Here is a 20991-nt window from a genome sequence, read left to right as displayed (position 1 = left end):
GGTGCGAAGTAAGTAATTCGTCATTTTAAATAAATATGCTCGTAATTGTGTCTCAGTATTGGCGTCATTTATGACTCTACAAACATAAAGCCAGACTTCTCTCAAAATAATAATAATAATAATAATAATAATAATAATATTATTATTATTATTATTATTATTTATTCTGGGGAAGTTAAGGCCATCAGGCCTTCTCTTCCACTTAGCCAAAGTCGCTGAATCACGTGAAGTCTGACGATTGCTATTACGTCATGGACCGTCTGCAGGACAAATAGTATGGTCCGATGTCATTACTTCGTTGGAATACAATTTTCCTTCCCTTGCAAACATATTATTCCGACAATCTAGATAAGAGCTTATAAAACCTTAGCGATACCAATGCTTACCTATGGGAGCGAAGCTTGGACTATATGTAAAAGAGACGTAAGCAGAATAACAGCTAGCGAAATGAAGTTCATGAGAAGAACAGCTGGATACGCAAAGTTAGACAAAAAGAAAAATGTAGATAGCCTTCAAGAACTTCAAATATCTTCGGTTATGGACCATATATGGAACTATAGAAATAATTGGAAGCAGCATCCTATGTGCAAGGATCGATCCCGCATCCCTCGTCAGATTTTGAACTACCATCCAAGAGGAAAGAGATCTTTAGGAAGACCACTCAAACGATGGCACGAGGCCGTAACAGGACACCAGGCCTAATACATGGGAGGAAGATGATGATGATGATGATGATGATGATGATGATCTAGATCAGCGGTTCCCAAACTTTTTGAGCCACGTAGCCCTTTTTGAAGCAAAATTTTCTCGTGGAGCCCCAAGAAATGTTTGGTGTTTAGTTCTGTCTGTATATGTTCTATGAAGCATAATACACATAATATATATACGGAAGTATGAATAATAAGGTATATATATATATATATATATATATATATATATAAAGGAAACGAACTGGAGACAATATTATTTAAATCTATAAAATGATAATTATAAGTAGTACCGGTATTTAAAATATTTAGAAAATGTTACAATGTTACATTTATACTCGAATTAATGTGAAGAATGTGCCTGTTTCTTGCGACAGAGTTTGTCAATGTCTGGTGTCACGGAAGTCAGTTGAAGACGCATATCGTCTTCTGCATCCAAATAATTTAGCTTTTGAACTTAATATTGAATGATCCTCCCCTAACAGCCCAAAATTCGGGAAGTGGTTTGCTTTTAAATGATGCCTGACAGTGGCCGTCCGAAACCATGTCTATAAGGACCTCATATTCTTGCCGCAGTGAGGGCTGCTGGTTTTGACTTCACTGAAAATGGATCTACAATCGAATCGTTTCCTGAGTGGCCCTTGGAAAGTATGAATTCATATTTTGCAGCAAATTATCATGCTGCTCTTTTATTATTGCTATGAATGAGTTATTCATTTTATGTTATTTTCTTGCATAAAGTTTGAAGTCAATGAGAAACATGTCATCCTTATTCAAGACTCTTTCCATGTAGAACGTTATTTTTTTCTTCAGTGCGGCAATTTTGTCATTAGCATTGAATATGTCTTCTGTTCCCCTTGTATGGATTGCTGAATTCGTTAATTTTTTTTTAAATGTGTGCCAACTAACATAATTTGCACAACCATTTCTAATCATTAAAATAATCTGCTAGCAAACTTTTTTGATAATTCAAAAGTGAAGACAACGCTTATCAAGCGACAACCACCGCACCTCTGTGTGTAATAAATAACTAATAACAATGACTTGTGTGTATTTCCCATATCTTCATACAGGATTTTGAGTAGCCTACACTGCAAAGGTCGTGCCTTAACAAAGTTGATAATTTAGGCGACGTTGTCTAGTACTTGCTTTAATAATGTTGGTATTTTTTTTCGTTGCGAGGGCGTGTCGGTGTAGTACACAATGACTACTTGTACAATTTTTTCAAATTTTCTTGATCTTTGTAACAGTACCAGCAACAGGACCTACCATGGTCTTTGCTTCATCTGTGCAATTGTCTCATGGTATCGATGGAGGAGGATAGAACAGAAGAAAATTCTCTTCACACAAGGACTCGAACCCGGGTTTTCAGCTCTACGTGCTGACACTTTATCCACTAAGCCACACCGGATTCCAGTTCCGATACCAGATCAGTTTAAATTCTGTCTCTCAGTTTTACCTTTGGTGCCTACCCCCATATACTGTGTCACAAAATATGTGACAGTGGAACAATATCCAGTGCACTATGTACAGAGGTGCACTCATTACGAGTGACTAAGTGACCGGGATCCGACGGGATGAGGGCCGTCTTGAATCACTAAGTGGTTACTTACGCATATCATATTATTATGATGTACTACTTCGGTACAACATAATAATACCATGGTGTCGAGTTTTCAATGAAGACATCTATCAGGGAAAAAAATTCAGTACCGTTTGTAGGAGATGGCAATGGCTTGCAGAACAAAATGTTTTCATGAAAAGAACCTGAAAATTTGTACCGCCTAACGTCATTAGCACAGCTAATCCGGCAACGTCCGTGGTTTCGCCAAGTTGTTGCAAAAATTTCGTTTGACTGACATGGGAAATTATGGTATTTTTAACATCATTTGATAGATCCTGGATCCAAGTACGCACAGTGTTATTTGATAAGGGTACATTGGAAATCAAGTTTGTAGTTTTTCGTCCACCATGCACTTCACTACCTTCACTAAGAGTGGTTTTATATAGATTTAATAGTTAACAATATAGAACTCATGATTCATGAAAACATTTATAATAAACAAAATGAAATCATGAATTCATTAGCAAAATTATATAATCAACCAGCAAGGGTATGAGGTTTACCAGTAAGACCCTGGTCATGACTAACCAAGGACGACGCTTCCAGTGCTTTATAGTTACTTGTCTTTATACGAGATAAAATTTTTGTCTGAACTGCATGGAGTTCGTCACATTTTCTTTTGAAGTAATCTGCAGTTTTATTTGTGAAGTAAGGATGAGTTTCGAAATGCTGTCTAAGCTTGGCAGGTAATATAGAACTATTCGGCAAAACTTTGTTACATTTCACACACTGTGGACGTCCATCAGCAAACTCAGTGAATCCCATATCCAAATATGAATCACAATATTTTAGTTTTTTTGCTCCCTTTCGGTACCTCTACATTAGGCATCGTAAACTCTGAAGTAGAATCATGTGCAGCATATTCTGAACTCATTCCCAAAGAATTCGCACTATCTTCTTCGAAATTAAGGCTGTTATTATCCCCTTTGACTGAGCACTGGTTGATGGCTGATGACTCTAGTAGATCTATTATTGCTGCTTCTATCTAGTAAGAAGAGATCAAACTACTTTCTGAGAAAGTACTTTTCGCTTGATGGAAGTAGTTTACGTTTTCCGCACTAGAGACTAGATGAAAGCAGAAATTTTTGTCATTTTCATAACTGCCGCGGTCGGAGCCCCTGAGACTCACTTGCGGAGCCCCAAGGGCTCCGCGGAGCACACTTTGGGAACCGCTGATCTAGAGAATCTAATAAAATGGTTACTTCTCTATTATGTTTAGGCTATATTATAATATTAGGTGGCTCATTTGACTCTTCTACTTTCACAGCCAGAGGCGTGCGGCAGTATTGCGGTTAAGGCGAAACTCTACAAGCCGGAAGGTAGCGGGTTCAATTCTGGATTGGGTCATGGATTTTATACATTGATCTAATTCTTCAGATCGCACTACGGCCCTTGGGTTTACTCGCCCTTTAACAGAAATGAGTACTAGGAGTGTTTTCTTGGAGCTACAGACAGCGGACACGTACGAGTAACATACCTACTACCATTAATGCCGATTGTGCAAGTATAAGGCTTCAAGTCTTGGTTTTTCTGAACTGAGCCATGCGACATGCGAGATGCGAGGTCCGTCTCGTACAAATCTAGACAACACGAGAGACAGTGAGTGGTTTCTATAGTTGCGAGGTAGGCAGACCTCGCAGTTATAGAAACCATTCACTGTCTCGAGTAGTCCGGGCCTCGCATATCGCACGTCGCATGCGTCGGTTCAGAAAAGCCTAGACTTAACTTCGCGCCAACCTGTGGGCCTTCACGGGAAGTAATGCGGATGTCTTTATCTTTACCTGCATAGCCGGTGCTATAAAAAGAAAGCACATAAGACCTCATGTTGCTTGGAATTGCCTGGCACGTCACCGGCGTAGCTCAGTTCGATTCCAGCTTGGGCTGATTACCTAATTGGGTTTTTTCCAACCGTAAGGCGAATGTCAGATAATCTATGGCGAATCCTCGGCCTCAATTCGTCAAATATATCACTGTCACCAATTCCATCGACGTTAAATAACTAACAAGCAAACCTTCTGAAGGAGGCAGATAAAAAAAAGTTATTTTTTTTTTCTTCCACCATGTTAATAATGTCAAAAGAAGTGCTTATACAGATTTTGGTCACTCGACCGCAATTACGAGGGCCTTAAAATAAGTTCACCAGGGACCGTTAACAGAAAAACAACACAGTTTCATTGGGCAAATTTATTGGAACAGACACAACAGTTGTTGAGCTATTTTTTAACATATTTTCCATGGGAATTAGGACATTTCTCAACGTGGGATCGACAGAGAGAGGTGCGGACGCAGTCGAACGCTGGTTCCGATCTGAGGCGGCTGACTTCTACGACATAAAAATTGACCCCATGGTATGACAAATGTCTCAATTCCAGTAGAGATGTGTTGACAAATAGCGGAACAATTGCTGTATCTTTTTCAATAAATATTTCCATTCAATTGTGCTTTTTCCTATAAACGGCCCCAAGGAAAATAACTTTCTGGACGGCCTCGTAATTGCAGTAGAGTGGCCAAAATTTGTATATGCACTTCTTTTGACATTATTCACATGGTGAAAGAAAAAAAAATAACTTTTTAATCTGCCCTCATCAGAACGTTTGCTTGTGAGTAGTTGATAAAGCGTCGTAAAATAATCAAACTTAAAAATAACTTGGCATAGCGGATCAAGCATTGTAGCAATCATTAGATCGCTTTGTTTACCCTTAATAGGCAACCTGTATGCAGTTCCCAAACGTTGGAAATGTCTATTTCCAGCACGCTGTGGAATTCCCAGAAGTTTGCTTCTGAAAACATACTTTCTGCTACGTAGTTCGAGATGAAATCAGTTAGGCCTACTTCTGTAAATTACATAGTTGCTAAGACCTTCCTTCGGGGATCTCTGTGTGTGTCAAGCTCATATTCCCAATAGAATGAAACTATCAGAGTCGGACGTCCGAACGTTGAAAGCTACATTGTACTGCTTCACGATCCATTACTCAACACTCATGCATCACCTGGCATGCAAACCATTGTCACGGCTTTGACCATGGTTTGATCTTTGTCGTGTAGCTACTACAGCGCTTCTGTCGCGGTTTGCCACAGGAACGTGGCGTCATCATGCGTTATACTTCTAAAAGACTCTCATTTTAACGTTTATCCTCATTTATATGCTGTTCCAGTGTCAACTTGGGCATGCCGTTCGTTTGGAGGTTCTCTGAATCAAACCCGATCGAAGACAGTGGATTAAGCACGACAAAAATTCTTAACATGGAGGTCCATGTAGTAGATAGATTTCGGAATATGTATTGTATGTCTTTCTCGTGTTAGATTTTACCGTACCTGGTTAACATGTTTCGGCCTGTTATTGGCCTTCTTCAGAACTGACATACTAATACTATAAGGTACGGTCACACGTCGCTACTTTTGCTGCGCAACTTTTGTACTGCAGCTGCAAAAGTTGCATGTCGTGTTCACACGTAAGCCAAAAGTAGTGCGCTGCACGCTACTTTTTGTGCTGCGCAACTCGAGTGCTGGAGAAGTTGCAACTGGAGGTTGCGAGTCTGTTCACACACAAGGCGCTACTTTTGCAGCCGCAGTCATGCTGCAGGTTTTCAGCTCCGTGTTGACTTTCCAATATACATTTTGTGGTTATGTTCGCATTATTACGAAACTCGTGTTTCGTATCTATTATTTTTCTTTCCTGTCCTAACTAGTATTCAGAAATTGGCATTATTTTTACTATAAAGCTTTTAAAAACGCCTATATACTTAAATGATAACCAACAGCATATACACGTAATCAATGTTGGCAACCCTCCTGTTTGAAACTACGCTACGGAAAATTAAAAAAATGAATTATTTCGTCAGCAAATATACTCAGACAGTGTTGTACATTTAGTAACTGTTACAAATAATTTATTTTCATCATATTTAACATTAAAATATATCCAAACAATAAAAGTATCTTGGCACACTTGGGTGGCAACACTGGTCGCAACCGCAGCAAAAGTTTCAACAAAACCGATATCAAAAATGCTGCGGCTGCAACCCTGAGAACCCTGTTCACACGTCGCTACTTCTAAGCTGCGCGCAGCATGAAAAAGTAGCGGGCAGCAGGTTCGACAGCCGCTACTTTTCGGGTTGCACCGTTGTTCAAACGTCGCAGTGTGAGAGTTGCGCAGTTTTTTGTACTGTATTGCTGCAAAAGTAGCGACGTGTGACCGTACCTATACAAAGGAAACAAAAGAGAGATCCAAAACCTGCATTAACACACAAACCAAATACACCAAAAGCTACACTACACATTAGAAATTGAAAACAACAAATCCATAAATTTTCTAGACATCAAAATAACAAAAGTCTACAACAAACACACATTCTAGGTCTACAGAAAACCAACAACACACATACACAACACATCCAATCACCCAACACAACACAAACAAGCTGCATTCCGAACAATGGTACACAGACTACTCAACATACCAATGAACCAACATGATTATAACGAAGAGCTAAACACAATAAAATATATAGCACAAGAAAAAGGATACAACCCCAACATAATAGACAACATAATACGAAAGACAAAACATAATTACAAAAAAGACATAAGAATACAACACAAACACAAGAACACAAAAAATACATCACACTAACATACGAAAACAAAAACACACACAAGAGTGCAACCTCATTCAAGAAATTAAATTACAACATCGCATACAGAACAAATAATACTCTACAAAAACATCTCAACACACAAACAACACAAAAAATAAATACAACCACACAGGCGTATACAAACTCAAATGTAACACCTGCAACCACTTCTACATAGGACAGACAGGCAGATCATTTCAAACACGTTACAAAGAACACATCACAGTCATAACAAAATTACAAAAAACTTCCACATGTGCAGAACACATCACAAATGCTAACCATACCTACAGAGACATCAATACAGACATGAAAATTCTACACATCCAACTAAAAAGCCAGAAACTAAACACACTAGAACAGTACGAAATATACAGATACACAAAAACACATCCAAATGAAATTCTCAACACAACTCAATTTCAGAACACACACACTCTTTGACTCCACGTTACACTACACAAACACACCCCCACAGGAAACAAAACAAAAGGCGCCAAGACCAGCAACAACCAGTTGGTAAAATCGAACACGAGAAAGACATATAATACATATTCCGAAGTGATGTAGTGTTAAAAGTTGTGTAATCAAGATGTATAGGTAGATTTTTTTACATATAATGTTCATAATAGGAGGGCTTCAGGAAAAATTTACCGGCCATTTTACGGACACAGTGGACCACTGAGATGGCCTTTGTGCACGTAGATTTCTATCATCCGGCATTCTTAAGTAATCCGTACTATACCAGTCAGTCGTATTTTAACAGTGAACTCCAAAAAAGCATTGCTTTGAGTTCCAGCTTTATCATTTGTAGTATAATTTGCAATGTATGGAATAATTAACTGGCTGTAACATAATGCTAAATTGGACAGAATTGTGCAACAACAGACCAACGAGCAAAATCACGTTTTAGAGATATTGTGGTATTCAGTTGGAATTAATTATAAACTCGTATCAATTTTGTTCAAATTCAATTGACTCAAGCATGGAAAAAAATTTCATTACCAAACAGGGCATTATTTACCTTTATAATAATTATAATGAATACGATATAAATTTTTCAATAACGAATCCTGTATTGGTCTGTTGTCGCTGAAAACAAAATAGAGGAAAAGCAAGTGAGTGGAAAATGAGTAACGATGTGTTCAGAATTTTTTTTAAGACAGTTGAAACTATTTCCCGACAGATGACATAAAATCTTTGCAAAATTGCTTGTTGGTTTGTTGCTTAACTTCGCCCTATTGTAATAATTTCGTAATGGGTTGTACTATTAATATTGTCTTTGTTTTCATAAAATTATCGAACTACTGAATGTGTAGTACAGGAGTTCTTAACCTTTCTGCCAAGATTCTAAGTTAACGAGACGATCAACTTGCAGCACGACTGATGGGTATATTTTGAAGTTACAGTGCTAATGCATTTATACCGTATAAGAATCATAGGAATTCAGTTTTTAATAATAATGATAATGTATTATTATTATTATTATTATTATTATTATTATTATTATTATTATTATTATCATTATTATTATTATTGCCTGTATAGAAACATCTTCTTTTCTTTATTGTTCGTAAGAACGTAGTTCTGAAAAGGTCTATAATTTTAATGAAGTACTTCAACACTTTTTATTTATTTTTGTTTTTTGGAAAGCGTGGGTCGCGTTCGTGATGCGTTTGTGAGCCTCTGGTATAGTATGTACTTGCTTCGTATCGCTGCGCTCTTCGAAAGCGGAAAAAAAAAGATCAAACATAATATTGTACTTGTTTTGTGACAGGGAACTGGATGGAAATACAGGTGGTGTATTTTCGTGCAATTTGTATTTATTATCGTTTTTCTAATTTCACGATGAACATGTTTACGTAAATCTGCCTTTGCTGTTAAATGCTATATGTGTTTTTTTTTTTTAAGGTTCTGTTGATATAAAGTTACACAAAAAAATTGAAATCATTGTCATAGTTTTACGAACTTTCTTGTATTTTTTTTTAGCTATGAATGCATCCGTATTGGACATTGTGTGACTTCCGCGTAGTTTTCATATATAGTAAGAGTTTTTAAATGAAATGAAATGATGCGAAAAATTAAATGAATACGAGTCTATAAAATCATTAAAAGCTGGTATAATTTATTAAAAGAAAGAAAATCGGTTAAGTTATATAAATAATAAATAGTTAACACGAGAATATATTATTTTAATATCTCACGATTACACGGTCTCTTGTTCCCAGTTGTTCTCACAGACAACTTCCCAACCAAGAAGTTCTAAAATATTCCTACGACATGAAGAATGTCGTGACAAATAACTGTAATGGTGCTCGACGAAACAATCCAAACAAAAGCCGCACGCAGCGTGCGAACCAAGAGTCATCTTGCGCCGGAAATTGCAGTTGACCGCAGAGTGAATGAACCACCAAGAGGAGGAAGTTAATCGCGTTTTGTCTGAGATAGTTGAACATAACCCGTCCAAACGGAACATTTTGGTCTTCGTAATTTAAATTACAAGTACGGTACCAATAGTTCTTATTTTTTAATTAGGTTAAAGCATAGGTTAATGATGGGCAGGGGGTGAATTCTTCCACACTTTGCTTAATATAACCTCTTCAGTCCTGTGAGTATAGTATAGAGACCGCAGTCCACACCTGTGAAGTAACGGTTAGCGCACCTGGCCGCGAAAACAGGTGGCCCGGTTTCGATTCCCGGTCGGGGCAAGTTACCTGGTTGAGGTTTTTTCAGGGGTTTTTCCTCAACCCAATATGAGGAAATGCTGGGTAACTTTCGGTGTTGGACCCCGGACTCATTTCACCGGCATTATCACCTTCATCTCATTCAGACGCTAAATACCCTAAGATGCTGATAAAGCGTCGTAAAATACCTACTAAAATAAAAAAATAGAGACCCGAAGTATAGTATAATATACCTGCACTTGTGCCCTAACTGTAACGCGCAGAATTGTTTTCAGCATTTTTGTCATGTCAGTAACTTTTTTTTTAAGTGTAGAATTATATTGAACTTAAAAAATAAAACGACAAATGTCTGAGGACTCGAGAAGATAGGTAAAAGAGAAACTCAAGATAACATTTGGGAATCGGACTATTAGACCTAACCCTTTTAATGAGCTTCTAGCTGAGTTAGATTTACGTGCTGAATATTCTGGTTTAAGGTTTAATATTTATTTCGCTCGCTCTACATAATTTAAGCTAACATTCTTAAGTTAATGGTGTCCCCTCTACACGCCATGAAGATGCATGGAGACCTTTAAAATCATATAATTATAACTTGTTCCCACTCTTGATTCGGCCATGAAACCGTAATAATAAGATTTTGTCACGCTCGTCGGCCTGTGTGTTCTCTGGTATATCTGCTATGTGACCTGAACAATAAGACATAATTCTACGTCAAAACACGTTGTACACATTTCCAAATTTGTCACAATACACTTGCACATTGTAAGAGAAGAGTTCACACTGACCGTTATACACAACCCTTAGATCTAATACTAGAACTCTGATTTCATTCACCAAAACATTGAAAACAGTTTAATGGTGTACACAGTATAGCTGGAGTTCGATGTAACGATCTCTGAGTAGCACCCCCACGTAGAATATCAAAGCAACAGTCGTCGGCTTGTTTGAATGAGCGTCGCAGAAGCTGCGCGTTTGATTTATTTAGAATGTATAATTATTTATTGTAGTAGAGATCCGTGAACCAAAGACTAGTTTTGTTGTATATCGATGTGTATTTTGAGTATTTACTTTGTACTTTTTAAAAGGAAAGCAATGTATAAGCTTCCTTGTCCTTGGTAGAATCAAAAGGTACGAACTACTCTATAGGTGTACTGACCGCTATATTACCAACTGTACTTTGGAGCGACTAAAAGCTCACAGTATTAAATATACAGTTTCCAATCTTGAACGCCCACAACACGAATTGGCCGTTTCTATCGGCCATTTCCCGGCCTGTTGTTAGCTAGCCCTTCGGCTGTCGTAACGGGACCCGCTTTCACCGTAAATTACGCAAACAGTACTACTAGGATTAAAAGTGTAAGTAATTCAGTTTCTGTCACAGTATTTAATTTTGACTTAAATTCAGTGGCGAAGCTAAGATGTATGCCTAAATACTGGGTAGACTAAAAAATTCTGCTTGCCTACCTTTTTATACAGCAGATGTGTCTCGGCTTTTCAGTCAAAATTTTTTTGTGACATAGACCCTACAAGACGATGATATCCACTCATTTTCACCCCTAAACAGAATACAGCTATAACAATATAACTAATTTGTCTCGGAGCACCTTGTTAGCGAAGGATATTTCTTAGCTATACCATGAAAATTGAAATGTTCTGTTTTGTCTTCATCCCTTATTTTAATAATGTAAATATAGTGTCGATCTCCTGTCTTTGTAAGCTCATTTGTTACCTACGCCCAAATTGAAAATGGTTTCTATTTTAATTCTGCAAATAATGACCCAATGTTCTTTCAGTATGAGCCATTTCACACTAAACTAGTATGTAACACGCAATCACTTTTGATTAAACTAACACTCAAGAATGCAGCATATTCACAGGAAACTAACATAGCGCGGCGTATTATATCGCGCCTCGCTACGAGACTTCTGCCTCTCGCAGTGGAATGATGTCAACAATGAATTGAATATATTGAAGGATCGGAGTGAAACCAAGTGTTACGATACATTGTTATTTCGAAATTATACTGTTACTAGATATAACAACTCAAATTTTGTGGTTAGGCTAACCCTCAAAAACCTCTTCAGAGCTTCGCCATTGGTTAAATTACAACAAATGGTTCGAATGATATCAGTATGCTTGTTGATATGCTTTCCATCTTTTCAACAAACTTTTTAACACTAGGCCCAATTTTTGTGTTTTGTGAAGATCGTTACGAATGTCATATACCCATAATGGGTGCTCATGTAACTGATGAGGTCCTTCAGAACTTCAGTAACAATTGTTTAGGAAATTTACATATCCCTATGAATGTAGCCACGTTTTTTTCAGTAAAAATATCAGCTGTGGATTCACAGCTCCGTTATATACTCGTACAGACTACAGGAACCAATTACAAAACTCAATTTTAGCGTTGCTATGGAGATTTGTTAGTCTCTGAACCTGTGAAATTCCATACTGTCGCAAATTCGTAATTTTGTTGCTGTATTGTGGCGATCCACGTGAAACCACACGCTGTTGCTAGAGGATTGGGAGAATTCCTTGAACTTCTTTCTACTGATGATGGAATTTCGCAAATTTCTCTTCCGTCAAAACAACTCTCTTCATGTTTGTGCCCTTGTTGAACACCGAACCAGTACTGCAGAACTTTTATAAAGCATATTTGTCATTGACTTGCTGGAATATTTGCACTGAAGTTTTTCACAGATTTAGTTCAACTTTTCCCTACCGAGTAATGTCAGATACTTTTAAACATGGTATTACTCTTCATATAAAGATCATTACAGCTACTATTAATGTTTATTATTGTTTCACCAACACTACTTATCCAGCTTTTATTACTTAATTTTACGCTTATTGTTTAACTATTATTAGCGTCTGTCATTAATGTTGTACGTTCTATTTGTTATTGTGATGTAAAGCTGTTGTATTCAGTTAGTCTGACCGGTCGGAAGAGGAGGCCTGTTGGCTGTAGCTCTGCCATATTAAATGAAATAAGTAAATAAATAAATGAGCAAATATAGAAATAAATAAGCAAATAAGTGAATGGTTGAATAAATAAGCAAATGAGTAAATAAATAAGCAAATAAATCAATAAATGAATGAATGAATAAATAAGCGAATGAATAAATGAATGAATCAAGAAATAAATAAGCAAATGCAGGAATAAATAAATAAGCAAATGAATGAATAAAAAAATAAGCAAATTAATGAATTAGTGAATAAATAAGCAAATGAGTGAATCAATAAATAAGCAAATGAATGAATCAATAAATAAGCAGATTAATAAATCAATAAATAAATAAATAATCAAATGAATGAATAAATATTTAAATAAATAAATAAATAAGAAAATGAATGAATAAATAAATAAATAATAAATAAATAGAAAATAAATAAGCAAATTAATAAATGAATAAATAAATGAAGAAATAAATGAATAAATGAATAAATAATTAAATAGGTAAAGAAATATATAAATAAATAAGCAAATGAAAAATAAATACATAAGCAAATCAATAAATAAACAAATAAATACATAAGCAAGTCAGTAAATAAACAAATATATAAATAAATGAATGAATAAAGTAGTAAATAAATCCACTTTCCCATACGAAGTTTCGAGGAGAGGAGAAATTGTCGAGATTAGAAATCCTGTAGGATCACTAAGTTTTCTCTGGAGTTAGATGGGCAATTCCATATTCTACCATGCTTCTCAAATGTTAAGTAAAGACTATCCGGGAAAAAAAAAATGTATCTGTAATAGCTGCGTCAATTTAATTGTAGTGGAGTGATACAATTGAAAAAATAGAAGATATCCTATTCTCTTGATCCTTTTAATATAAATTCTTAAATAATGAGTCCAGGATCGAATCTTAGTGCATGCAGTTTTGAATTTTGTTGAACATTTACCGCAGTGGCTTAGTTCTGGACTCAAAAGACTGATTACAATACCTGTCAGTAAAGTTTGTTTTTATGTAGGTCATATGAAACTATGTTCCAGAGGAAATATATATTCTATAACATTTTATTTGTTCATTACTCGACACTATTCAATGAGTGTGACGGATAAAAAAATTACTATGTAAATTAGCTGAAAATTGCACGTCAATAAATATTAATGTCTGCAGGTGATTGCAGTGCTTCTTATTCCACTCTTGCTTGCCTACACTCCGGACGTAGTGCCAAAGAGCGTTACTATTTAACGTGACATGTGAAACGGATGTAAAATAATTTGTGTAATTAAACATAGCAGGTAATTGGTGCGGAGCGTTATGTTGTTTGCATAGTAAAAAAAATAGTATCCAACTAAATTACCTAAATTATTGTGCTGATGAAATAATAGGAAGTGCAGTATAAATGAGAAACAGAAATAGAAAATAAAATGTACATTTACCAGATCTCTTGAATTTTAATGCAATACGCGTCATTCTAATTAATTCACTTGTCTTCTTTTTCTTTGGTTTTTTTTTCTATTCTGATCTGTCCAACCTTTCGCCCTTTGTCTTGTCCACTGTTGATATTTTCGTATTTTAACTTTAAATCCGTAGTAGCAACTGTTGTAGTTAAGTGTAATTATATTTCTTCTCGGACTTTTCTTTAATTCCTTCGTTCAATACATTGCCCTGGATTGGTTGCGAACGAACGACACAATGGCGTATACTTCAGCTGACCCTTTGTCTCCTATGAGATCGAATCAGAGACCTCAAAACGTCGCTCCTTGCCTACAGCTCGTTGTTGCTATATTTAGTTATAAGCAACAAAGTTACTCCAGAGAAGGGAATAGTGATGTAATCAAAAAAGGTTTGATTGTACTGTCCCTATTTCGTGTGTATAGCGCTGGCAATCTGCGCTCAAGATTGCGGGTTCGATACAAGCCCAGGTCGATTGTATTTAAGTGTGCTTAAATGCGACAGGTTCATAACAGTAGATTTACTGGCATGTAAAAGAATTCCTGTGGGACAAAATTCTGGCACACCAGCGACGCTGATAATACCTCTGCAGTTGCGAGCGTCGTTAAATAAACCATAATTTTTTGTCCCGATTTCTAGTTAAATATAGGGTTATTTAAAAGTCACGAACAATTTTGAAGTCCTCAGAAGTAGAAAAGTAATGCAGATTTGCCCATAAAAGAGTGTTGTTTATTCATGTATAAAATTTCAATGAATACTCCCAACACTGTTCAGTAGTTCATCTCCTATCGCCTAGCAACTTGATTCACACTGAATGTTCCATAACCTAAGCTCTTATCTGTTTTTTCTGGACTTGTAAAACCATATCAGTATTCACATTGTTTTCTCCGCACTTTGGTTACCGAAACGTTTCTTCTTTTAGAATAACTACTCTTCTCGGGTTCTCAGCCAGGTAAGTTGGAGATTTGCTTCAAGCTTTCGGTGGCTAGCTCTGCCATCTTCTTCAGGCCAAGCTTTCGATGGCTAGCTCTGCCATATTCTTCAGGGAATGAAGAAGATTGCAGAGTTAGCCATCGAAAGCTTGGAAGCAAATCTCCAACTCACCTGGCTGAGAACCGGAGAACAGTTATTCTACATCAAACGCCGGGAAAGCCTCAAGTCATACATCGTTTCTTCTTTTGTCTGTCATAGAACTTACCTCTAACTTCTTTTAACAAGCTTTCAAAACGATGTGTCAGGGTCCATATCTCAGTCCGTTTTACTGGAACAATTCGTATAGAATCCATAGTATTGCTAAATAAGGGCAGTTTGGATTTATACAAGCAAAACACTTATTTTCTGCTATAAATTTCAATCACTGTGGCGCATCAAACCTAAGGTTTTTCGCCTCAGTCACAATTTTATTCCAAGCTCCTCTGTCTTCCGCCATGGTCCTATTTCCTCCTTTTCGTTCCAGATCTCTTTGCACTTGGTCATTCCAACGGAATCTGGATCTTCCCAAACATCTCCTTCCATCTGGTAGTTGTTCCCAAATAACTTTCTTCAGGGATTGTTCTTCTCTTATTATATGCCCTAACCAGCCCAGTCTTCTACTTTTAACTAGTACAACTGTTACAATATCTGGTTTCAGGTACAGGCTTCTTAATTCCTTATTCTTCCTGATTCCACACTGTCCATTTTCTTCAATGGGGCCAAAAATCTTTCCCAATATTTTGTTTTCAAAAATTATTACTGTTCTCTCTGTTTTTGGTATGAATTTGCAAAACGCAAATCAACTCGCTGAAGAATATTTTGAATCGCTGTATGTTTCGCTTCTCATAGTAAAAATATGGAAACGAAAGTTTATTTGAAAATAAACCCCATTCTCTTGTCAAAAAAACTGCAGTAGCCTACTCTTTTTCTATAAAGATACTTCTTGACTAAGTTAGACGACTTCAAAACCTTTCGTCATTTTTTTAATAAACCTGTATACACAAATCTCAGCATTTCTAAGATTGGATTTATATATTTCAGAAGCAATGATAGAAAATCAAACTGCACTACTATTGAAGGAAGTACTCTAGTTAGTTTCTAATATTTCAGAGTCCTTCGTCATTCTGATTCTGTCTTCATTCTATTTGCCCTATATTAAAAACCACCAGTTTCGTCTCTTTAATTGAGGGGTTGGGTGCAAGAAAGGCACTTCTCTCAAATGGAAGGTTTGTGAAAATTGATGTTGAAAATTCAAACCGTAATAATGTTACCTATGCACGCCTTTACATTTTGGGTACTCCTGATCTTTATAATCACAGTATTTAACTACAACTTGCTGATCGTATGCATAACAGATCAGAGAACACAATAAAGCGTTTTACTCAAAAAGGGCACATATTCTAAAATGCCCTTCTTGCACCCAGCCCTTCAATTGAATTTTTGATTGGAATGTTTAAAGGTTCAGTGCAGACGAACTGAGTGGGATTTTAGTGGACAAAGCAACTGAGAACCATGTTTTCTCTCTTCGGCTTCCCTTATATAAATACATAATTGTCGTATTTTTATTATTTTAAATGTGTTTGTAGTCTAAATGAGCCGTATGATAATCTTGCAATGCAAGATGTGAGAAATATCGTCCTGTGACATAGGCAGAGACGAAAGAACTCGTCCCTCTTGAAAGGGTTGAAGGTGACTTGTAAAACTGTATCTTGTAAAAGGCGACACCCTCGGAAATCCTTTGTGTTCTAAAATGTGGAGACAGGGGTGTCGTGTTATATACGTATCAGATTAAAAAAAAATCGTCGGAGAGGTGACAGTCTTGTTATAAAGTTCTTGGAATCGTAGACTAGGTAGCATGCTTGTTAAGATAGTGGACGTTTGTGGTGCGAGATCTTTGTCAAGTGAGACGGTACAAAAAGTCAAAACTCGTACATCATTAGAACCCGGATTTATGTGCATTTATAAAGCTTGAAATACGTATGCGAATATGCTCTATAAAATCTTAAAATATGTTCTATAATATACAATGTGAATTTCGAAAAATGACAAATCAATGTTTCTACTTTTAAATGGAGTAAAAGGACAGCAGTTTTTTTAAACCTCAGTGCATGAACATTTATAGTCACGTCGCTGTTATTCCCGGCGTGAGTCCTCCTCTTTGTTTAAACCTAGGAAGTGAAGGCTCTATATAAAGTCTAGGTAGATAGTATCGTTCGCCATTTTTGTTTTTTCGTTGCCGAGCTACCAGACGAGGAATCTATTTGCCGCACCGTTAAAAATTATCATGTCGTAGCTCCTATGATAATAAATCAAACTCACTGTAATTGAGCAAATAATTAAGCGGCAAATAACGTCCTCTTGTGCTTTCTGCGAACGCCAACGAAAGAGCCAAAATGGCGGGCGATTATATTAAGTATTTATAGAGCCTTATGAAGTGCATAACGTCATCAGTAGTGAATGGCAAGACGCACACGTTTAAATGTAGCCGATCTGCAACGTGATTGGCTGCCGGAAATAAGAGCGACGGGACTATAATTGAAAGTTCTATAAAAAAATTGTTCTTTGTAATACAACACAGTTAAGCAACTAACTTGTGTTTCACTATGTTACTCAAGTATAAAATTTCTATATTTTACCCACATTAAAGCTGAGAATTGCGGGAAATGAATGTCATCTTTATCTTTTCCATTGTGATGCTCCTACGTCTATAAGAAAACAAACAGATTTTTGTACTGTACATTAAGAATAAGCTCTCTACATCACAAAAAGTCGAAAAACGTGCATGAGAACTCCATATTTGTTGTCTGTCAACTCCTCTTCTAATTCTGCTGTTTTACTAAGTAACAATTTTGCTATCTTACAAACAGAATGATATTCAGAATTTTTTGTGAGCAGTGATTGAAGTTTTTCAGAAAAGTACAGTATTTTGCACTTCCGTGTGTGTTCAGGGGGGCCAAAGCATAAATAAAATTTTGAACTAAGAACGAGGAGTTTTGCAATGGAGAACACTGTGCTTCCATATATTTAAGATACACTGAACACGTGGTACTAGAACAAATGAGCTAAGTGTAGGGGAGAGTTGGGTAGTATCGGACATCGGGCAATATCGGACAGTGCGTTTCTTTCATCTACCACCATATGGCAGTACCTGAATGACATGGCTACGTTTCTGTATGAGACATTACAGAAACGTAACCATGTCAATCAGGTACTATCATCGTGTGGTAGATAAAAAAAACTCATTGTCCGATATTACCCGAAGTCCGATACTACCCAACTCTCCCCTAATGCCGCGTTTCCACAGAGCGTGAATCATTTCTTATTCATTAAGCTTCGTAGAATTACTGAATTGCAAACAACTTCAAATTAGTGTAACTCTGAAAATATTGAGATAGGACACATGAGGCGTTCCATAAGAGAAGGGCGAACCCGCCAAATGTACTTGTAGAGATAATCGATGTTCAAAATATTTTACCTGTAAACGAGATAAGGGCGCATTCGCCAAGGACACGTCTGTAAATAATAATTATTTTGTACGCTGAAAAACGAATAGTTTTATTGAAAATTGCAATTAAATGTCCAATTTAATATTCCAACTTAATAGTGATCATAGATTGCATTATGAATTCATCAATATTATGGGAATAATTTGAAAACGGTATATTAGAAAAGCAAAGGCCGTAGAATGAACTCAATAGTGGCAGACATTAGCAATAATAATAATAATAATAATAATAATAATAATAATAATAATAATAATAATAAATAAAAACAATCGCACTATGATATGACATTTACAAAGTGCCTGAAATTATTAATAAACAAAAAAGAAGTAGATGCCTGTCATGTTATTACCCTTGCTATCAAAACTGGTCTCACTTGTTCTGGGAACAGAGTTGCTAATAATCCATTACATCTTCATGAAGATGTTCCTCTGAGTCGGTCGCTGCTAGTTTTCGTACTAGTATACGATTCATCTTTGTTCCTTTTAATCTTAGCTTGTACGTTTTTCCATTGTTTCGATATGCCTCTGACGTTTCCTACAATAACCAGATATACCTGGTTGATTATCACTGTCATTATTACTCATACTAAGCTAGTACAGTGTCCATAAATACACGTAATACGGTTGTACTCGTCTGTGTGGTTACAACATGAGACAATGAATGGCGCGCACCTTCAGGCAGAATGACGTATTCGCCCTTCTCGTACGGAGTAATATTAATATTATGGACCTGTCGCAGGGTACGTAGTTTCTCCAACCGTGATAATTTCGATGTAGTAAGAGCGAACCCGCCAAAATCTGTCAGGCTTATGTTGCAGATATGTGTCTTAAATATTCGGAGGAGTAAAAAACACAAAATTCGATTGTCGGGCTCGCCTTTCTCTTACGGAACGCCTCACATGTTTACATTACATTTTTTGTTCAGAATGTCTTCGGAAATAAGCTCTATAAGTGGCTGTAAATTTTCTGAATCACCCTGTATATTATGAGGAACCTACACTTGAAGATTTGCCTACTTTTTGTATAAACTCTGTATTTCGTAGAGAATAAAAGAAATTGTTCCTTGAAAATTTTTTGAAATTGATGACTTTTAGAAATGTTTGAGGACTGTAATAGATACACTAGATGCCTACTTTAAAGGGAGCATTTCTTTCTTCACTATTCCTCCTCCTCTGTTAGACGAGTCTTCTAGTCTTTTTTTTTTTTTTTTTTTTTTTTTTTGGAAGAGTGTAATGTTTCGCATGCTTCATTTCGTTGTATATGTATCACCATTTTTTCGCTCGATGTTACTCATAATGTTTCTTTGAGGTAATGTGGCGTCAGATGACGAAAAATAATCTGGCTGGCATGTATGAGGAAAAATTGGTGGGACGCTAGAGCGACATCCTCTGGTTTCCAGCCTCGTAGAAAGGGCGGCAAGGAGGAGGAGGGGACTGCCATTGGTTAAACTACCTCTGTTTCTTCACAGAAACAAAAGAAAGAACAAAACAAAAGAAGATTGATCACTACGCCTTCAAAAATCGTCAGTGCAACTACAGCAAAACTTCGTTGTTGAAATTAAATTACTGTGGTTAAAGTGTTGACCCTTCTTTTAACGTGACGCTTAAAAGAAAGTTTCTTCACTGAAATATAATCTCGTACTCAATTGTGGTTACTTCTATCACATTAATCATTGTCTCCATTTTGTTAGATGTTGTCACCTTTATCATTCTAATCACCCTCGTTTTCGGTCATCATCATAAATAGGTCGTGATATTAAAAATATACAAAATTGTAGAGCTAAGCAGTAAATGGCGTATCATTTTATCAAGAAATAACTTTTTGAACATCATTATCAGGTTTCATTACGGTTTTAGAACATTGTCAGTGTGGTCCAATGTATGACGATACAGATTAGTGTGCTAGGAGTGTACTTGAATTTTTTTCCTTTATTTTATATTTTCCCACCGTTAAAATAATTCTGGCATTATCACGATATTGGGAGTTTATATTGAAACTTCTGTGATCGGTGTGGTCAAGGAAATAGCGAGTGATTTTCGTGTACGGATGTGGGTTTTACTCTATCTTGAGCTAATTATCTTGTTAGTATTTTTCGAAGTTCTAACACAATATCGAATTCCCACCAAAATACCATCCCCCTCCCCTATCGCAAATTACATCCACGCTAGATAAGTGCACTTTGGTACAGTGTCATTAAATAAGATTAAGTAAGAATCGTAGTCTGTAGATCACAGTATTCGCGACGTAGTTTTCAAAATATGTGAAATGCAATAAAAGATGCCAAAATCATAATGCAAGATATTATTCAGCTTTAGAAAACAAAGAAAAGGAAACTACAAAACCTAGTGGAAGTAACCTACAGAGATTCATACCAATGCCCTCTCGCAAACTAGTCTACATTGTAAGCAGTCAGGAAAGCCATAGGCCTAAATTGAAAAAATGGCTGACTTTTA

At 36.4% G+C, this 20991-nt stretch overlaps 1 protein-coding gene across 1 annotated transcript in view; it reads left to right on the top strand.

Annotated features, from left to right (window-relative positions):
* The window catches only part of LOC138693256 (uncharacterized), a 457072-nt gene that overhangs the window by 345268 nt on the left and 90813 nt on the right, over positions 1 to 20991 (top strand). The gene's annotated exons all lie outside the window — the stretch shown is intronic.

The sequence above is a fragment of the Periplaneta americana genome, chromosome 17 (assembly GCF_040183065.1).
Source record: "Periplaneta americana isolate PAMFEO1 chromosome 17, P.americana_PAMFEO1_priV1, whole genome shotgun sequence".
NCBI classification, from domain to species: domain Eukaryota; kingdom Metazoa; phylum Arthropoda; class Insecta; order Blattodea; family Blattidae; genus Periplaneta; species Periplaneta americana.
This window is presented reverse-complemented; position numbering and strand designations above follow the sequence as displayed.